We start from the raw sequence: 18,841 nt of genomic DNA on the forward strand, positions 1-18,841 counted from the left end.
TTGCCCCGGGAGTCGGAGCTGGCGTGAAGAGGACAGATGCCTGGTAGAACCTGTATACGAAGGAAGCAGAGGTTGGATTAACTGGGTGAAGAAACGATCGCTAAAGGCGAATCACTGGGCGGAGAAGTAAGACTGGATACTCACCATAGTGAACGGAGCTCCAATTTGGAATAAGACTGGGAACCTCGGTGAGACGATAAGGACTGTGAGTAAATGCACTATGTTGTTGTAAAGGAATTCAGTAAAGGTGTACTACTCGATTTTGTGTTGTGAGTCTAATACGCAGAGTTACGACCCCACTGTAAAGGGAAGCGTGGGCGAGCCGGGGAGCAGCATTGGAAGCATCAAACACACGTGAGTTACATTGAAGTTTGTAGTACGTCGTGTGAGCCTAAAGGTGTATTACCCGATCTTGTGTTGTGAGTCTAATACGCAGAGTTACGGCCCCACTGTAAAGGGAAGCGTGGGCGAGCCGGGAAGGAACAGTATTGGAAGCATCAAACACACGTCAGTAACATTAAAGTTTGTAATACATCGTGTGAGCCTAAAGGTGTATTACCCGATCTTGTGTTGTGAGTCTAATACGCAGAGTTACGGCCCCACTGTAAAGGGAAGCGTGGGCGAGCCGGGAAGGAACAGTATTGGAAGCATCAAACACACGTGAGTAACATTAAAGTTTGTAATACGTCGTGTGAGCCTAAAGGTGTATTACCCGATCTTGTGTTGTGAGTCTAATACGCAGAGTTACGGCCCCACTGTAAAGGGAAGCGTGGGCGAGCCGGGAAGCAGCATTTGGAGTATTAAACACAAGTGAGTTACAATGAAGTTGGCCCGATCTTGTGTTGAGAGTTTATTTCGCAGAGTTACGGCCCCACTGTGAGGGGAATTAGGGTTTCCCCTGAGGACAAAGTGACGGATCATTGCTGTACGGAAAAACGGGCAGTGGTGAAGTACCTATCTACTGGAGTGAGTAAGCCATCTTACGATTTGTGCTGTTGACGAAGGGTAATACTCAGACGGGCCGGTCTGAGTATTTCACAATCTGCTCAGTTACTGGGATTTTCATGCACAACCATTTCTAGGGTTTACAAAGAATGGTGTGAAAAGGGAAAAACATCCCATATGCGGCAGTCATGTGGGTGAAAATGCCTTGTTGATGCTAGAGGTCAGAGGAGAATGGGCTGACTAATTCAAGCTTATAGAAGAGCAACTTTGACTGAAATAACCACTCGTTACAACTGAGGTATGCAGCAAAGCATTTGTGAAGCCACAACACGCACAACCGATGTGCTACAACAGCAGAAGACCCGACCGGGTACCACTCATCTCCACTACAAAAAGAGGCTACAATTTGCACAAGCTCACCAAAACTGGACAGTTGATGACTGGAAAAATGTTGCCTGGTCTGATGAGACATTAAGATGGTAGAGTCAGAATTTGGCGTCAACAGAATGAGAACATGGATCCATCTAGGGATGGGATCGTTTGGGTTTTTTCCGATACCGGTGCCAAATCGATACTTTTAAAATGGTTCCGGTGCCTTAACATTGCCTACGAAAAAAGACAGAATAAACTTTTGATTAGTAAATAAATTAGGTGATAATCTTTATCAGTATGTACCAACCAACCACCACAGAATGACACTATTAACTTTACATGTTCATAACAAAGTTGACACAACCAGGGAAAAAACTAGCAAGCAAAAAGTCAAGGGTCAAGAGTCCAAATAAAACAAACACTAATCACAATAATCATGACTTAAAATGAAACAAAACAAAACATCAACATTTAAACTTAATAAGTAAATTGTGTTTTCTACAGCAATATATTTACTGAACATTCAGAAATAATGTTTTATAAAATAATAAAATGCAATGTTTCTCTAGCCTGACGTTGCCATACTCAATTCTAGTCAGAATTTGAGTCTGATACCGCTCCATTGAGCTATAATTATGAGGCGTGTCTCAACCGAAAAATGCCTCTGCACTCAATTGGATAGACCTACGACCAATCAGAGCAACGGAGTGTGTAACGTATGTTGAAATTACGTCTTTGCAGCCTGACCGAGCTGGTAGTTATTCGCTACGATGACACTAACATTGTGATTATACCGAGTTAGCGAATGTACATCAACACCTATTATGTTTACAACATTTCGTTTATATCACAACATGAAGTATTTACTAAGTCATAGAGTAAGACTATCTCTTACCATTTGTACGTTAGGTGAACTTCATCCACGGCGATAGCCATTACGTTTGCTTGAAAATATTGGAGCCTAGCATGTCCCTCACTTGTTTAGCAACCACGATTCCGGGCTTCCGAAAAGAAGCTGGCAACGACCGCTAATTATATCCATCTCGTCGTGCATGCTGAGTTGCATCGCCGTGATAACGTTAGCCATTTCAGTTGCGACCAACTTTTGCCGAATAGGACATCAACAAATGCCCTGCTCGCGTTTCTCTGTTCCTCTTTTAAAATCAATGCTCTGTCGATATCTTTTAGAACAGACTCAATGTCAGAATCCACACATCTGGGGCCTCATGTATAAAGCATGCGTACGTACAAAACAGGGCTGGAAACGTGCGTACGCCAGTTCCCACGCAAAGATTGTGATTTATAAAAAAACAAACTTGATGGGAGAATGGGCTTGCAGGGTGGGATATTAGGATAGTTCATGTACGCACACTTGCAGGTGATCTGTGATTTATAAAGGGAACATTGCTTTGTTTTATAAGTCTTCATAATTTTTGGTGTATGCCATTTTTGGCTTTTGTGCGTACGTAGACTTTTAGTAAGAATCCTACGCACAGTTTAATACATGAGGCCCCTGAACTCTACAGCGGCAGCCATTCAACACACGCGCTCTTTGGTGACGTGGTTCATTACGTTACTGTTGATTATCTGTCCATCATCGTATAAAGCCCGCCCTGACAATTTGATTGGTTCGACCAGCATTTGTCCTAAAATAGTAGCTCCTCAACGCAGAAACCCCAGACCCATCTTCCCGTTTACAAAATATTGTGGGCGGGGCTAAGATGGGCTGGCACCCAGGCTAATGTTTCTCTATCATTTACATAACAATCAAAGAAGTCAATATAGTGAACAGTTGTTTTTAAACATCATGTGAACATTAAAACATTGTCAAAATGTTTAAAAATAGTAAAATGTAACATTCCTCTAACGTTCAGACAACACAAAAATGTTCTAAGAACATCAAGAAAACAGGACACTTTTTACTTTGGCAGAACGTTTTTGGCAACGTTGGGAACTTTCAGGGAACGGTCTTAGAACTTTTTTCTGTTAGCTGGGGTAGATCTAGTATTTAAAGTCCAGTCCTCCTGCTTTCAACCAAGTTTTGGTCAAAAATAAAAAATCCAAATCTCGAGATAAAAACAAAATCATGTAGCAGGAAAGATTTGTTGACTGAGGATCTTGCATTCAATAGGGCAAGTTTGATCTGGTGTGGGCCCGACTCCTCCGGCCATGTTACAGATTTAGCATCATCCAAAAACCGCAGGATTCGTAGGTCCACTCCCCGCCCCGCACAGCGACGACCCAGCCAACAGCAACCGGGAAATCCGGACACAGAGGCACCAGGGCTCAGCTGCGCTGATCTGATGAGTAGCTACAAGGCCAGGCACGTGCACACATAGATGCTTGAGCACCTGCCCTTTTTGTTCCTGGAGAGAAAGTGCCCTTTTTACTGGGGTGCTTTTTAATTTTTTTTAAATAATATAATCTTTATTCATATAGCAACTAATGTCTGTCTGTTTCTTGTGTTTTTTACTTATTACTTATTTAATTTAACATGAATTCATTCAAAAATCATTTAAATGAGATTTAAACTCTTATAAAAAGAAAAATAGCGCTATTTGTGGTACACAAACGGTTAACAGATGAGTCCCACCTCCCAAACTCACATCGCTAATATGATTGGCTTTACCTTTCTTAAGTCCCGCCTCTCTAACCTACTTCGCTTTATGATTGGTTTGTCTATACTTGTGTAATATAGGCTGCATTCATGCTTGTAAGAAGCGCCAAAGCTCAGCCTGAACGAGACGCGATGTGCAGGATTATGCAGGCAGGCTACCGGTAAGTGCATGAGGAAGAAAACATTCTTATATTAACAGTTTTATGCATAAAATATTGGACACGTTGTTACACATAACGATTATGGGACATTGTTTTACACGGCAATCCCATATTAACCTGAAGAGTTACAAACTTGTAACCAGTGGCGGATGCAGAACGTGACATATAGGTGGGCATGGATTAAGTCAGGGTGGGCCTGAATCTATGGGTGTCACTTTTGAATAAGAAAAGATAACAAGTCTATAAAATTCGTCAAAACTTCACGAATCACATGCGTATTGGTGGGAGCACTCATTTAAACAGCATAAACACACACCCGAACTTGACTGCACGTGACATTTTTGATATTATTGATACTGCTTTAAATCGTAATGCAACGTGACATTAATTAAGCCTTTTTGGTAAAAAAGTTATTGGGCTGTCATATAGCATACAAAAAAAGAACCTGCACACAGTGAAATAAAAATTAACACAAAAAACTAATACTTTTTAAATAGCCTATTAAAGTGTTTATTACAAATAAATTAGGCTACTTAATGCTTAAAATGAAGCTTCTAAAATCATATTCTCTTCATGCAAATCAAAAATATATTTTCGTTCTCATATATTTAAGTTTACTTACTAAATAAAGAAAAAAGAAATGAGTATAATAATGTTTGACAGTGAGGTTAAACGAAATTACAAATAAATAAACATTTAATTCACTTTAGGTTAAAAGATCTTACCACTGTATTTTAATCGCCTATTACAACAATCAAAAGCTTCTTACATACATACTCAAATATATATTCATTCTCTTAAAGGTATAGCGGAAGATTTTCCCGAATTATTTAAAAGAACCGCCCCTCGATATTTTTTAAACAATGCACATGCAACCCTCTCCCTCCTCCCGAGAGGGAACGCCTGTTAAACGCGTGCACGAGACAGAGACAGAGAGAGTTCTGTTCTCTCTTCGCTCTGTTTACAAGTTGCTGTCGGCATGTTTACCGTGTCTGTGCGGTTCGTGACTTGTGCCAGGACTAGCATTGCTAATCATAGCTTACATCAACTTTTACTAGCAGTGATTTTAAATGGATTTCTCCAAATAGCATGACAAAATGTACCTTTTCAGTAGAAACTTCATGTGGGAAGCCCAACCTGTCCTATTAGCTCATGCCAGCGTGTGAAATAGTCTCCCATAAACACTCTGGTCTTGTTTCTTTCTTTATAGTCCTTTCTCTTCTTGTCATACAATTCGTAGACACTTTTTCTCTTGCGACCCTCAGACATTTTGAAAAAAAAACAGTGAATACACGACCTTCAATGAATGGTTGAAACCGTAGCACAACACATATACATGTGAAAGTGCGCATGTGCAGAAAGCGAACCTAGAGGCGAGCACGTACGACGGTTATACGTCAACATATAATCAGATTGATTGACATCTGGGATGACCAATAACAGTGGTGATCCACCCGGAAAACGAAAATCTTCCGCTATACCTTTAAGTTACTAAATGAAGAAAGAGAAAAAAGACATTCTAAAACAATCTTCGTCTCTGGAAACGAAATGGAAACATTATTTTTTTAAATGCACCCTTTTTGCTGAGCACAAGAGTAAGCTCGTAGGCCTATCGTGAAGAGCGGAGCCGGGAGAAGCGCGTCCTGAGGAGCGTGCATATCAGACGTGAACACGAAAGAAATAATGGGTTTAATTATGCTTTCATTTCATTTCCTGACAGTTTCACTTGTTAGTGAGGATAATGACTGACAAGATGACGCAGAATTACACACAATATCTAATTAGCCTACCTAACTAAATCTGAGAGAATGCAAACACATTACAATATTTTTTCCTTCCGATAGCCCGACGGGCAGGGCGCAAATACATTTTGGTAGCCCGACAGGAATTCGCAATAGCCCGGGACATCGGGCTAGCGATTTTGCAAGCCCTGCATAGGTTTGTTTTGTAGAAAGACTTTCTATAAAGTGAATTTCATTTTGTATAAATTGTATCTTAATTGTATATGTTTAATCAAACAATTGCCTCGTTTTTAATAAACAAGAAGTAAGCCAAGAACGTCGGGTGTGGATTGAAGTGCGCGCAGCACATATTTATAACGTGGTGTTATTCAAAATACGTTTTCAAATTGCTTGCAAGAAAAGTTCTCAAAGTGATCTTGGCTGAAAGCTGCTCGGGAATATTTTTCCCATTAGAACCATACTGTAACGCAACATTCAACTGCTTTATAATAGTTTTTAAATAGTTATCCGGCTTACTTATAATTGTACTGTTTTTAACATAATGTGCTATAGATAAAATACACCACACAAAGTAGTATCCATGTTTAACTGTACAGAGTAGTATATATATATATTTTTTTGAATTTCTGATTGGACGGGCCAGCTGTCAATATGGGCGGGCCCAAGCCCTTCCAGGCCCGCCCATAGCTCCGCGCCTGCTCGTAACCGTATAGTCAAGTATATGTAGTTTAAACAGACTGCTCACAAAAGCACAAACAATAATATAATTGCTAACTGCAGTAGTAAGCTTTGTTTGCGTTTTTTGTCTGTTAGATAAGTAGCCTATAATGTTATTTAGCCTATAATGTAGCCTATACTGGAGTTATGCGAAATTATAAACAATGCGCAGTGATACTGGGAAACTACAACTCCCATGAGCACTCCCTGCACCTCGCAATGTACTGAGACCGTTTGTTGAGACGCGCGTGCGATCAGTGGAGGCTCGCGTTGCGGACCAAAGCACCACCTTTTTACCAGAGAGAGCGCAAGAGCTGATGGATTTGCGAATGCACGGGACACAGTCTGAGCACACACAGGTACACTTCGGGAAAGATAAAACAATTGCATGGAAGTGATTGTAGAGATTTAAAGTGCGTGCACACTCTCTGGGCAAGAGCGGAGCAAATTTCATAGCGCATACCTGAATGCCCACATCCCAGTTTTGTCCGAAATCAAAGTAAACCCACCAGTCGAGAGGTTTGCGCATCATTTTAATGAAGGCTACTTTGTGCAACAATAATGCCCTCTCGACATTTGACATTAAAAGTCTTAAATATCTTTTAACAGAAGCCACGATCAAGCATATAAAATGTACTGCTGTTGTTAATAAATATTTAACCTCTCGACGGGCACTAGCTCGGGGGTAGAAATACGTCAGTTTTTGTAACGCTGCTAACAATATCTATATAGCCTACTGTTTACAAACAATAATATTATCATTACTATACATCGTTTAAAAGGTCTAAGGGTTTCACCTCAGCATATGGTCTGTTTTTAGCATCATAAGTATAGTATTTTGTTACAGAAGTCCAGATGACAACATGCAAAATATAAACGGGACTCCTTACCTTTGTGTTTGTTATGGTGATTGGTAAGGACTGTATAATTGAGTGGTCCTTTAATGGTTGCAGCCACCAAGGAGCATTGATCAGAATGCTGACAAGATGTTCTCTTTAGGATGTTTTATTAAATAAAGTATTTGTGTGTGGTTCTGAAACAGAGATACAGGAATATATATATCAGTCAGTAAAACGTAGGCTCTGTAATATAAAATATTTAACAGGTATATAATAAAGCAAACACAATCAAGAATTAAATTATAATTTGTTATATATATATATATATATATATATATAGAAAACCTTTAAATGCAGTGCCATAATAAATGCTTATCACTAAGCAAATACACTAGACAGGCATTAATACACTACATCCCTTAAACGTATTATTTTCTGAACATTAACTACAAAATACACAATATGCTGAATGCAGATTAATATATAATATTCATGAACTAAAGAATTCTTCCTTATCATAAACATTACACATTATGCAAATATACTAAACATACATAAGGTTTCCAAAGAACCACCTACGTTAATATTTAACTAAAACTCAAGCCGCAGACCACAATGACGCTCCTGATTGGCTGATTCGCACGCAGCCAGTTCTATCTGCCTGAAAGGGGTCGTCCTTCGTCACAGCCGCCCCCAAATATATCATACTATATTTGCTACTCTAAGAAGGACTGACCGTAACACTGTCTGGTATGGCAGGCAGAACTACAAGGCGAGCAACAGGCCTTGTGTAGAGTTTGTCCTTGACTTTAATTACTGCAGTCCTGACTCTCCCATCAGTTCCTGTAATGACCTCCGTGACATGACCTAAAGGCCACTGTGCTCTTGGCAGATGTGGGTCCACCACCATGACTATGGTTCCAGTTTGCAGCTGTGCAGGATCCTTGTGCCACTTGGAGCGAGTCTGAAGAGTTGGGAGGTAGTGTCATATAAAGTGGGACCAAAACTGATCAGCTAGCACCTGAGTATGTCTCCAGCGACGGCGACTCAGGAGCTCAGACTCAGCATACACAGCCTGTGGTAAAGAGGGGTCGAGCCGCCCCATGAGGAGCAAGTTGGGGGTCACTGGGTCAACATCACCCACGTCTGTTGACACATAACCCAGTGGTTTAGAATTTAAAATCCCTTCCACTTCAATAAGTACCGTCTGCAGGACCTCTTCAGAGAGAGTCTGTGATTGGATGGTGGCATACAGTGCAGCTTTCAAAGACCTCACTTCTTTTTTCCTCCAAAGTGTGGTGCGCTTGGGGGGTTAAACTGAAACCTAATCTGGTGTTTAGCCAGATGAGTCTGGATTGTGGGGTGTAATGGCCTGAAGGCCTCTTGGAGTTCTCTTTAACCTCCCTTAAAATTAGTGCCCTGGTCGGACCGGAGCTCTGCTGGCTTTCCCCTTCGTGCAATGAAATGGCGGAAAGCCATCAAAAAGGAATCAGAGTCCATACTGGACAGAACATCCAAATGCACAACGTGCGTCGTCGGACATTTAAATAGTATGCCCCATCTCTTCTCATGGCGACGACTAAACTTCACTGTGAAGGGCCCGAAGAAGTCCATGCCCGTAGAGAAGAATGGGGGCTTCAGCAGCTGTAGTCTGGACTGTGGGAGGTCTGCCATCTTGGGTACTACGGGAGAGACTCTCCATCTTTGGCAGTTAGGACAGGAGTGCTTAACAGCTTCACGGCCATGCAGAATCCAGTATTTGCGCCGCAGCTCTGCGAAAAGGCGCTCTGATCCTGGATGGCGGAGTCCCTTGTCCATGACCTGGATGATGAGCTGGGTCACTTTATGTCGATGGTCCAGGACCACTGGGTGAATAGAATCTAGCTCTAGCTGTTCACTGCGGCGAAGCCTTCCTCCAACCGGATGAGTTTAACAGTCTTGTCGTACTCTGGTGCAAGAGAGATCAGCCTACTGGTGGCAGCTACTGGCTTACTTGTACTCAAGAGACTAAACTCCTCAGGAAAGCTGGCCTGCTGAGCTCGTCTCAATACTTCTCTCTCTTCTTCTCGGTAGTCATCAGCAGAAAGACTGACTGAGCTCCCTGATGATACAGCACTCGATTGCGCAACTGCTTCTATTAGCGCTCTAAACGAGAAAAATGGATCAGCATTTGGTAGCAGAGAAGTCTGTATACTTGTAGTGAGACAGCAGATAGTGGGTTTTCGCAGCTCAACAGGATCCTCTGTTACCTCTGTGGCTGGCTGTGTAGGCCAGCCTTTAGGCGACTGTTGTAAGAAGGCAGGGCCCTGACTCCATCTGGTCTTACCAGCCAGTTCCAGCAGTGATTTTCCACACGTGATCTCATCGGCTGGGTTATTAACAGAATCCACATATCAGTCAGCTCCTGGATTTCGGCTACCCACGTTCCCACAAATACCTTGTACCGACAGGAGTCAGACTGGAGCCATGCGAGTACTGTTGTGGAGTCTGTCCAGAAGACAAAATTGCAGACATTAACTGTCAGCTCTCTTTGCAGTAGTGCAGCTAGCTGAGCAGCACACAATTCCACTCTGGGTATTGATTGCTGCTTCTTCGGGGCCACCCTGGACCTGGCAGCAACAAAAGACACCTCTGCACCGCCGTGTGAACTCTCTGTCCGCAAATATGCCACTGAGCCATATGCCTTCTCTGACGCATCAGCAAAGATGTGTAGAGCTCTCTGGTGGTTTGAACTGTCCATCTCAAGGCTCACATAGCAGCAAGGCAGTATAACCTGGGAGAGATGCTCCAATTCTTCTTCCCATGTTAGCCATGACTGCAGCACATCCTCAGGTAGTGACGGGTCATCCCAGTCTCTCTGTTTATCCCACAAGTGCTGCACCAGAACCTTGGCCCGCGTGGTAAAGGGCACTATAAATCCCAAGGGATCATACAGGCGTGCCAGAACTCGGTATATATTTCGCATGGTGGGTGTAGTTTTGTCCAGCATACGGTATTTATACCTTAAGGTGTCTGAATTGCATAGCCAGCAAAGTCCCAGGGCAAGCACCTGTGGGTCAGTGCCTGACTCATTGAGCCACAACTCACTTCTCTCAGATCTTGCTTCTTTGGGCAGATGACTGATGACTTCCAGGTTGTTACTGGCCCACTGGCGTAACTCAAATTCACCTGTAGCCAACAGTGAGGTCAGTTTGTCGAACAGGTCATGGGCTTCTTCAACAGATGTGAGACTTTGCAGACAATTATCCACATAAAAGGATCGTTCTATCGACACATCTTCACCTGGCTGACTGTGGTCTAACACATGTTTCTGCAGCGCAAACGTTGCACAACAGATATCACTGCTGATAGCAATAGCATGCTCTCTGAAGCGCAGCAGTACACCCAGTAAAATGGAACTTAAGGTGGGCCCAGGCAATAGCAGCTTGTTGAGGTTATTTTCTTTATACGTGTAGGAACAGTTGAACACAATCCTGTTCTTTCCGTTGTGGCTCACCATGTGATGTGGGATGAACCAGGACTCAGCTGCTTTGCTCAGCTCTTCTTCTGACACTTTAACAGCATAGCCCACATTTTCCAGCTTTCCAATCTCTGCACAGTATGCTGCTGCTCTTTGAGGGCCAGCAGAAGCCTCTCTGTACTGCAGAGATTAGCTAGCACAGCCTCCTTAGGTGCCTGAAGCAGTGGCATGTTCTTCACTCTGAGGAGGGGGTAGGGTAGCGCTGAATTCCATCAACCTCTACTTGTGTAGTCTTCGCCTCCAGCAGGCGGCCTGCTTCCTGATCCTGCCTGGAGCGTGTGACGAGCTTTTCACTCCTGTAGGGCAGAACATCCAGCTGCCACAATCTCTCTACACTTTGTAGAAGCTCACTAGTATATGAGAGGGTGGAGACGTGCAGACACTGTTGTGATGTTGCCTGCTGCTTGGTGTACTTGGTCGGCCCTTGAAGTGTCCAGCCCAACTTTGTCTTCACCGCGGCTGGTTCCCCTTGGGGTCCCAAACGCACATGTCCACCGAAGTGATTAAGTGTGTATAATCTGAACCGGTTAACAGCAGGGGTTGCACTTTGTTAATCGTCTGGAGTGAGAGGCCTCTTAAATGTTTATACTTCCTCTGAAGTGCCTTCATTGAGTAAGTGTGCTGAGCCAGACCGAGTTGATCAGCAGTGAATGCTCTGAATATCTTGAAGGACTTCTTTGGATGGTCTACTGAAGATATAGAGAATGACACTGCAGTGCCGTGCAGAACCGTGATATCTTGCCGAACAGTTCTGAGAATCAGATTTTTCTGGTTCACCAGAAAGCTTAAGGCTCTGCGCTGCTGCAGAAAGGAGAATGGTCCGCTCCGAACCATCATCAAGGATGGCATATGTCTCCAAGGTGTGTTCACCGTTGCGCAGCAGCACTTTACTCACTTTCAGTAGGACATGGCTGCATCCAGCCTGCCGGTCTACATACAGAACTTCATTAGTTGTGCTGATGTGGCAGGATGTATCCTCAGCTGCAGGTTTTATATTCACTTCATGCAAAGCTTGCAGATGTCTACCTTTAGACTTGTGACATGTGATGTTTAAGCGGCACTGTGCAGCCTGGTGTGAGCGACTGCATCGCCAGCACCTCTTGTTTGTCTTAATCCACGCTGTTATCTGTTCCACTGTAAGCTGTGCAAAGTTTGCACACTTATCTAAGAAGTGTTGTGTGTTAGAGCAGTAAGGGCAGTATGCTGTCCTCTCTGGCTGCTTGGTGCTAGATAAGGCTTTCTCTACTGTCAGTGTGCTCTCGGGTTGGTCCGTGGTAAGCATGACGTTGGTATTCCTGCCGCTCTTAGACTCACAGCGGCGGTCTATCCTTGGTCCTGCTCTGCCTTTGTTTTCACTAGTTAGAGGCTCATACACCATCTCCTGCATCTCAGGGCCGGCGTCACGAGGGGGCGTGAGGGGGCGTCGCCCCCTCACCGGCACTAACTCGCCCCCTCAGACCACCATTAATGTTGAATGGGATTTTATTTTAATGATAATATTTTATTTAAAAATCACATTTGCCTTGTGTATTGTCTTCCTAAAGTGAATTTTATAGTCTAATTATTTAACAAAACCAAAAAATCAAGTGTGCATGTATTCTACCGTGACATTAATAAACACACGCCCACTCCATGGCTTGTTACACTTCAAGCGGCGCCACTAGAACTGTGAGGCGATGACGTCAAAGCGTCGCGAGAGCGAGACGAAATTACACTTTGCATGATTTCTCGAATCGTTCTCGCGGTACTTTGACGTCATCCGGCTGTCGGTTCTTGCAGCACCGCATGGAGTTGAACAAGCCTTCTGTGTTGACGGCTTGACGCACGTCGACAATAAAGCCTAGTTTATGGTCGCCGCGTCCGCAAGAGCGCGTTGGTGCGCGCGGCAAAAATGACGTCAACGCGGAGTGGGCGGTCGCGCGCGTTGGGTGCGCGAGACCCCATTCCGCGTGGCGCTGTGCACGGCATTTTTTGTAACTTTCCGCGCGGCTCCGCATCCGAAAATGACCGAACTCGAGGCGATTCTGTCCGAGCAGGCAAGCCTGTGACGTATCTCTTTGATAAATCCAAGCAAAACAATGTATATATTTATCTGACACTCTGGAAGTAAAGTATGGAAACTTTGCAGTTTAAAACACAAATTTTTTTACATGATTCAGAATGTTTGGCTTATATTTGTATTGAATGAACCACTGGATGAGGAATAAAATATAAACCTTAAGATGTCTGTACTGTTTGTTTAGTAAAAACGTTAATGAAATGATAATGTTTAATAAAGACATATTTAAAAGATTGTTGTTTTATTCATGTTCTCATATTTATATATATCAAACTCTAATGTTAAAAGCAGTAGGGTTGTTCCAGCGGACGACTTCTTCTATCCTCTTCTTTGTGTTTGTTTTTGACTTTATTGCTCGCGTCCCCGCCTGGTGGTTAAAAAAATAGTGCAACGGCGAGCGCGTTAACTATAAACGCCTCGTCCGTTTGGTGAGACGCGCGCGCGATCCGCGGAGGCTTGCGTTGCGGACCAAAGCGCGAGTATAACCAGCCCTTAAGCCCGCGTTCTCAGTCTCAGCGGGAAATCAAGATGTCGAAGTGCGAAAGTACATCAAAAGTTACAGAAAGGAGTGGGAGATTGACCCGGGCCTGCCCTGTAGCAATGGATATATGTGAAATAGCACTGCAAATTCTGCAAACCGGACTCCGGATTCTCACACAATGCCGTGGCGTGGATTATTATCGGAGCATTTCAGGTGCACAGAACCAAATGTTCGGCTGTCATGTCAATTCTGGCACCATGAATTCAGCCAGACTGTAGCTACATAGTTTTCAAACGTTGTTCTTCAGCATCCTTGCAAGTTAAAGTACAACCAACCTATTATTGTTCTGCATTTAACGTTAAAGGTAAGCATAGGATCTCTCTCTCACACACCTGTTTATCAGAAGTAAAATACATGTATTATTATTAATATTAATAGATAAAAAACAGACATTGAATTTATAATCAACGAATAGGTATTTGAATTAGCCTATCCTAAAGCATAGCTATGTGTAAACGAGTTATTGTCATTTTGCTATTGTGGTTCTCTATCTGCTGGTGTTTAATCGCTAGCTTATGGTGCATTACTTGTGGCAGTTAAAATAACTACGTTAAATGATCAAATTGAACCAAAATTTTGATAAAATGTTGCGTTTGGACCGTTTTTGCGCTAGAAACCATTTGAAAACACTGTACCCAACCATTACGTAAAAATTATTTGCACTACGGAAAGCAAACACGAAGTACGAACATTTCATAATTTAAGGGTATTATATTGCATTAACTAATTTCACAATGGACAGTCGAAATGGATTAAAAAGAAACTACCTCTGGGTCTGAACTTCAAATGAGCAGTGTTGTGCTGTTAAGTAACGTATGCTTTTTTTTGTTGTTGTATATAGTAAAAGTGTTCAGATCATGTACGTTGCTCACTATAGCTGTAGTTTTTGTGGTTGTATTACAAAGATTTTTGTTTATAACACGTTAAAGCTTAAGGGACGTACCAAAGCTATATGTATTTTCTAGCTTGGGGAATTAAATGCATTTTGTGTGATCGCCCCCTCTGGTATTTAAGACGCCCCCTCATCAGCGCTCGGCTGGCGCCGGCACTGCTGCATCTTCAGCTCATAGTCAAGCCAGTCAGAAAAGTGCAAAAGGCTTGGAATTGTAATGCGCATTGGGTACAGGAACCTTTTGAATTCAGCCTGTATATCGTGTGGCAGTTTGGACAGCAGTCGTGTCACATGTGAACCACAGTGAAGCTCAGTCTTTCCACTGTCTCCGAGCTGGTCTAACATCCCCACAAGTGTGCTTACTTTCAGGGCAAACCGCTTAAACCCACTGGTGTTACCACGTGGTATATTAGGGGCCTCCATTAGATCAGCTATTTTTCTGAGAGCTAGCTGCTGAGGCTGTCCATAATGCTCAATTAAGCTTGTCATGGTGTCAGTATAGGGTCGCAGTGAGTTGGTGTAGGAATCCGCTATTAACAGTGCCTCCTCATACTTCAGGTGATCCACCAGGATCTGATATTTAAAGCGCTCTGTAGCATCCACAGGTAATAAGTTCTCCAGAGCGATCTTAAGCCTGGCAAACTCTCTCGGATCCCCTTTGGCGAATACCGGGATTGTGGGTTTAGGCCCGTGGTATACTAGCTCATGGTGGGGGGAGGGTTGCAACTCTTCTTGTCAGTTAACCTTGTACATCCTGCTCCACTTTTAATATATTCATTAGAAGTTAATCTATTGATGCATTCCTATATTATGTTTTTCATGCACCTAAATATATGATATGATCAATACTGATATTACCAGCTAAATAATGTAGTCTTAATTTGGGTGGTCAGTCTGCATTTGAAAGTCAATCTGCATCTAATTTAGCTAAATTGACTACAATTCCTCAAAGTCATTTTAGAATGCCAAAGTCAAGTTTAATCATATAAAATTTATTTTACCAGCAACAAAATTGTGGCCAGTGAAAATGCTTAGTGGCTAGTAACTTTGGAAAACAACTAGCCACTTTGGCTGGTGAGCAAAAAGGTTAATGTCAAGCCCTGGTAACAACTAATTGTTAACTAATAGAGCTTCAGATTAACGCTAGCATATAGCATTTATTGGCATGTAGGGCTAACTCAGCAGTCACAACTTTGTTTTTAGCATTTTAACAAATTTGTACATTAATGTGTAATTTAATGTTGGGGCGTACATTTCGACTTACATCAAGAGTCTTTCCCCCTGAAAATTAGAAATCTAAATTGGTGAATTTAGAAGAAATCTACAGATGCAAACAGATGGAGGATACACTCTAAAAATTTAGTAAATCTGAGTAACTGCATCTGGTACTGTACATTAATAAATAAAACTGAGTAGAAATAAGTTAACATTAAACATTAAAAATAATTATTAAGTTGCTGTATTTTGTCAATGATGTTTTGCAGTGATTTTTTCAGTAAAGTTAACAAAATAGCGGCAACAGCCCTCTTCAGTTTAGAGTGAATATTTGTGTTGATTTTAAAGTGTTATGTGTTCTGATAACACCAAAATAATTAAAATGATGTAGTGCCTTGTGCAAAATAAACAAATTATTAGTAAAACAAGCCCTCTGCTTGATGCAGTTATTTAGGTTATTCTAAATATATACTTGAAACTAGTAGCATAGAATTTTTTTTCAAAACATGCACATTGTGTACAGGGTTCTAAATGAATTAAAATTCATTTTGGCGGGTGTTAATAAAAACTTACTAGCCAGTTTGGCCAGTGATGCATGAGGCATTGCATGCATGTTACATAAAGCTCTCGGACATTTATCCCTCTGGCAGTACTTCCTACATTTCCCATGAACACTGTGCCGTAATTCTACGTGATGATGTTTTATTCACACATTGGGTGCGCGCAGTTTGCAGCGAAACCAGCGCGAGAAACCATGGAAACTAACTGAGCGCGTCCACCAGAAAACTAAAGGAATAAGGAGAACGAAAAGGCAGAGCAGGGAGGATAGACTAAAAGACAGAGGTGTCGCCACACCCCTTTTACTGGGGCACTTGCCCCAGTCGCCACACCCCTTTTACACGGGCATTGTAAATCTTTTGTGCCCATGTGTAAATCTCACGTTTAAATTTGAGCAGTTAACTAGTGTATTCCTTTACAAAGATAATAGCGGCAAAACAGATCTATATGCAGTGCAGTTACCCAATGTACGCTTGTAAAAGCGATGAAGCAGTCGCACTGACGCGTGCACGCATGTATCCATGTCCACGCGCATCTTTGTGTCATCCGCTCGCGCAACTGCATTCAAAATGAGACGCCACAATGCGAGTAAGTAATGAAAACATGACGAGAAGTAAGTTTCTAAATAATCATGCTAATCTTATTTTGACTCGATCATTATTGGCTTCTGTAGATGGACATCAGAAATGTTTTGTGTAAAGCAGGGAAAGAGAAGCAGAAAGGAGAGATGATGAGTTTAAGGGAGGTAAGACAAACTACATCCTCACCCTGTCAGGTCTGAAACATTAGAGAAAAAATCTCATGAAAACCTCTTGTCAAGTCTATAGAATTGCATTGTTGCTGAGAAAATCAACAGATGTATGTGTTATATTGTTCTGTATTTTCAGATATAAAATTAATATTTAGTTTACTAATATTTAACTCTAGGACACTACATAAACAGTTAGCAGTAACTGTGACTGAGATTATTTAGTATAGCAATCATAAAATGACTGGTTTCTTAAAATATTTTTGTAAAAATAAGTTATTAATCATTGCTATCATTGTATAATGTAGAAAATATTTCTCTGCTGTCATTATTTCCAAACATTTTATTCCATTTATGCCTCTAAACATGTTAATGTTAGGTATGATGAAGATTATACTTAAATATTTTTAAATACATATTTATCTTTTGCAGTACCTGTTGCACTGTAGAATAGTGGGTTAAGCAAAGGACATTGGCTTTCAAAAAAAGTCAGAAAAAAATTAGGGGCCTGTGCCCCAGTAAAGCTTTATGTCTATCAACAGAGAAACAAAGAAAGCTCGTATTTAATCACAAAAATGTTGTCATGTTTTGTCAGGAAGGTCGCATGTACGTGAAAGAAAAAGCGAATCATTGTTGCATTCAGTGGCACTCATAATTTCTCTTATTTCACCGGAAAAAAATTTGGCTAGTGGAAATGCTGATTGGCTGGTAACTTTAGAAAGATTGTGTAATGGTTTTCTTTGCTGCTCTATAAACCTAAAATACTAAGAAGACCATGGTTCCCTTTCAGTCTGTCACTACGACGTCATGTCGTGACCGACGAATGGGGAACAGCTTTGCGGGGACCTATCTACTTCGAGAAACCTTTAAAACGCCAATGAACTTGCCATGCAGATAATTGCATCTGCCGGCACCGGCCCGCCGCACAGGTATTTAATGAGAGGCAGGTGCAGTTATCAAATCAGCTTTTTAGCTCTGAAAGCTGGCAGACCTACACTGCTCACGAGAAGCTGCTCTTTTCTCTCTTGGATTAGATCTCTGCGTGCAGTTGGTTGGACGAAGGCACCAACTTCCCAGTCTGTCACGTTAGCTTTTACGTACGATTCGTTTCGGCTATGCAATACAATTCGCCGGGCGACCTTCCAAATTTACAAGCATTCGCTTCACCACAGTGAAACCCGCCAATGCGCATGTACTCCGTGCAGAGATTGCCGTCCTGCTGGCGAAGGACGCTATCGAGCCGCTTCCTCCAGCCGAGATGAGGTCAGGGGTTTTACAGCCCTTACTTTATCGTACCCAAGAAAAGCGGCGGGCTGCGACCGATCTTGGATATGCACGTTTTGAATCAAGCACTTCGCAGAATGCCATTTAAAATGCTGATGCAGAAGAGCATATTTCAATGCATTCGCCCACAAGATTGGTTTGCAGCCATCGACCTGAAGGACGCGTACTTTCATGTCTCGATACTTCCCCGGGGCTTATCAGTACAAAGTCTTACCATTCAGAGAGAGCGGGGTTCGCCTCTCGGCGTATCTCGACGATTGGCTCATTATAGCACAGTCACGTCAAATGCTTTGCACTCACATAGATCGTGTGCTCAAACACCTCACCCGTCTCGGTCTTCAGGTGAATCGGGAAAAGAGCAAAGTTTGCCCTACACAGAGGATCTCTTATCTCGGTATGGAATTGGATTCGGTCAATCTCACAGCGCGTCTCACGGAGGTGCGCGCTCAGTCGATTCTGACTTGCATGAATACGTTTACGGGCAAGACTGCGGTCCCTCTTAAACAATTTCAGAAGCTCCTGGGGCATATGGCAGCAGCTGCGGCTCTGACACCGTTCGGTTTGAGCCATATGAGACCGCTTCAGCATTGGCTTCACGACCGAGTCCCGAGGAGAGCGTGGCTCACTGGCT

The sequence above is a fragment of the Misgurnus anguillicaudatus genome, chromosome 14 (genome assembly GCF_027580225.2).
Source record: "Misgurnus anguillicaudatus chromosome 14, ASM2758022v2, whole genome shotgun sequence".
Taxonomy (NCBI): Eukaryota; Metazoa; Chordata; class Actinopteri; order Cypriniformes; family Cobitidae; genus Misgurnus; species Misgurnus anguillicaudatus.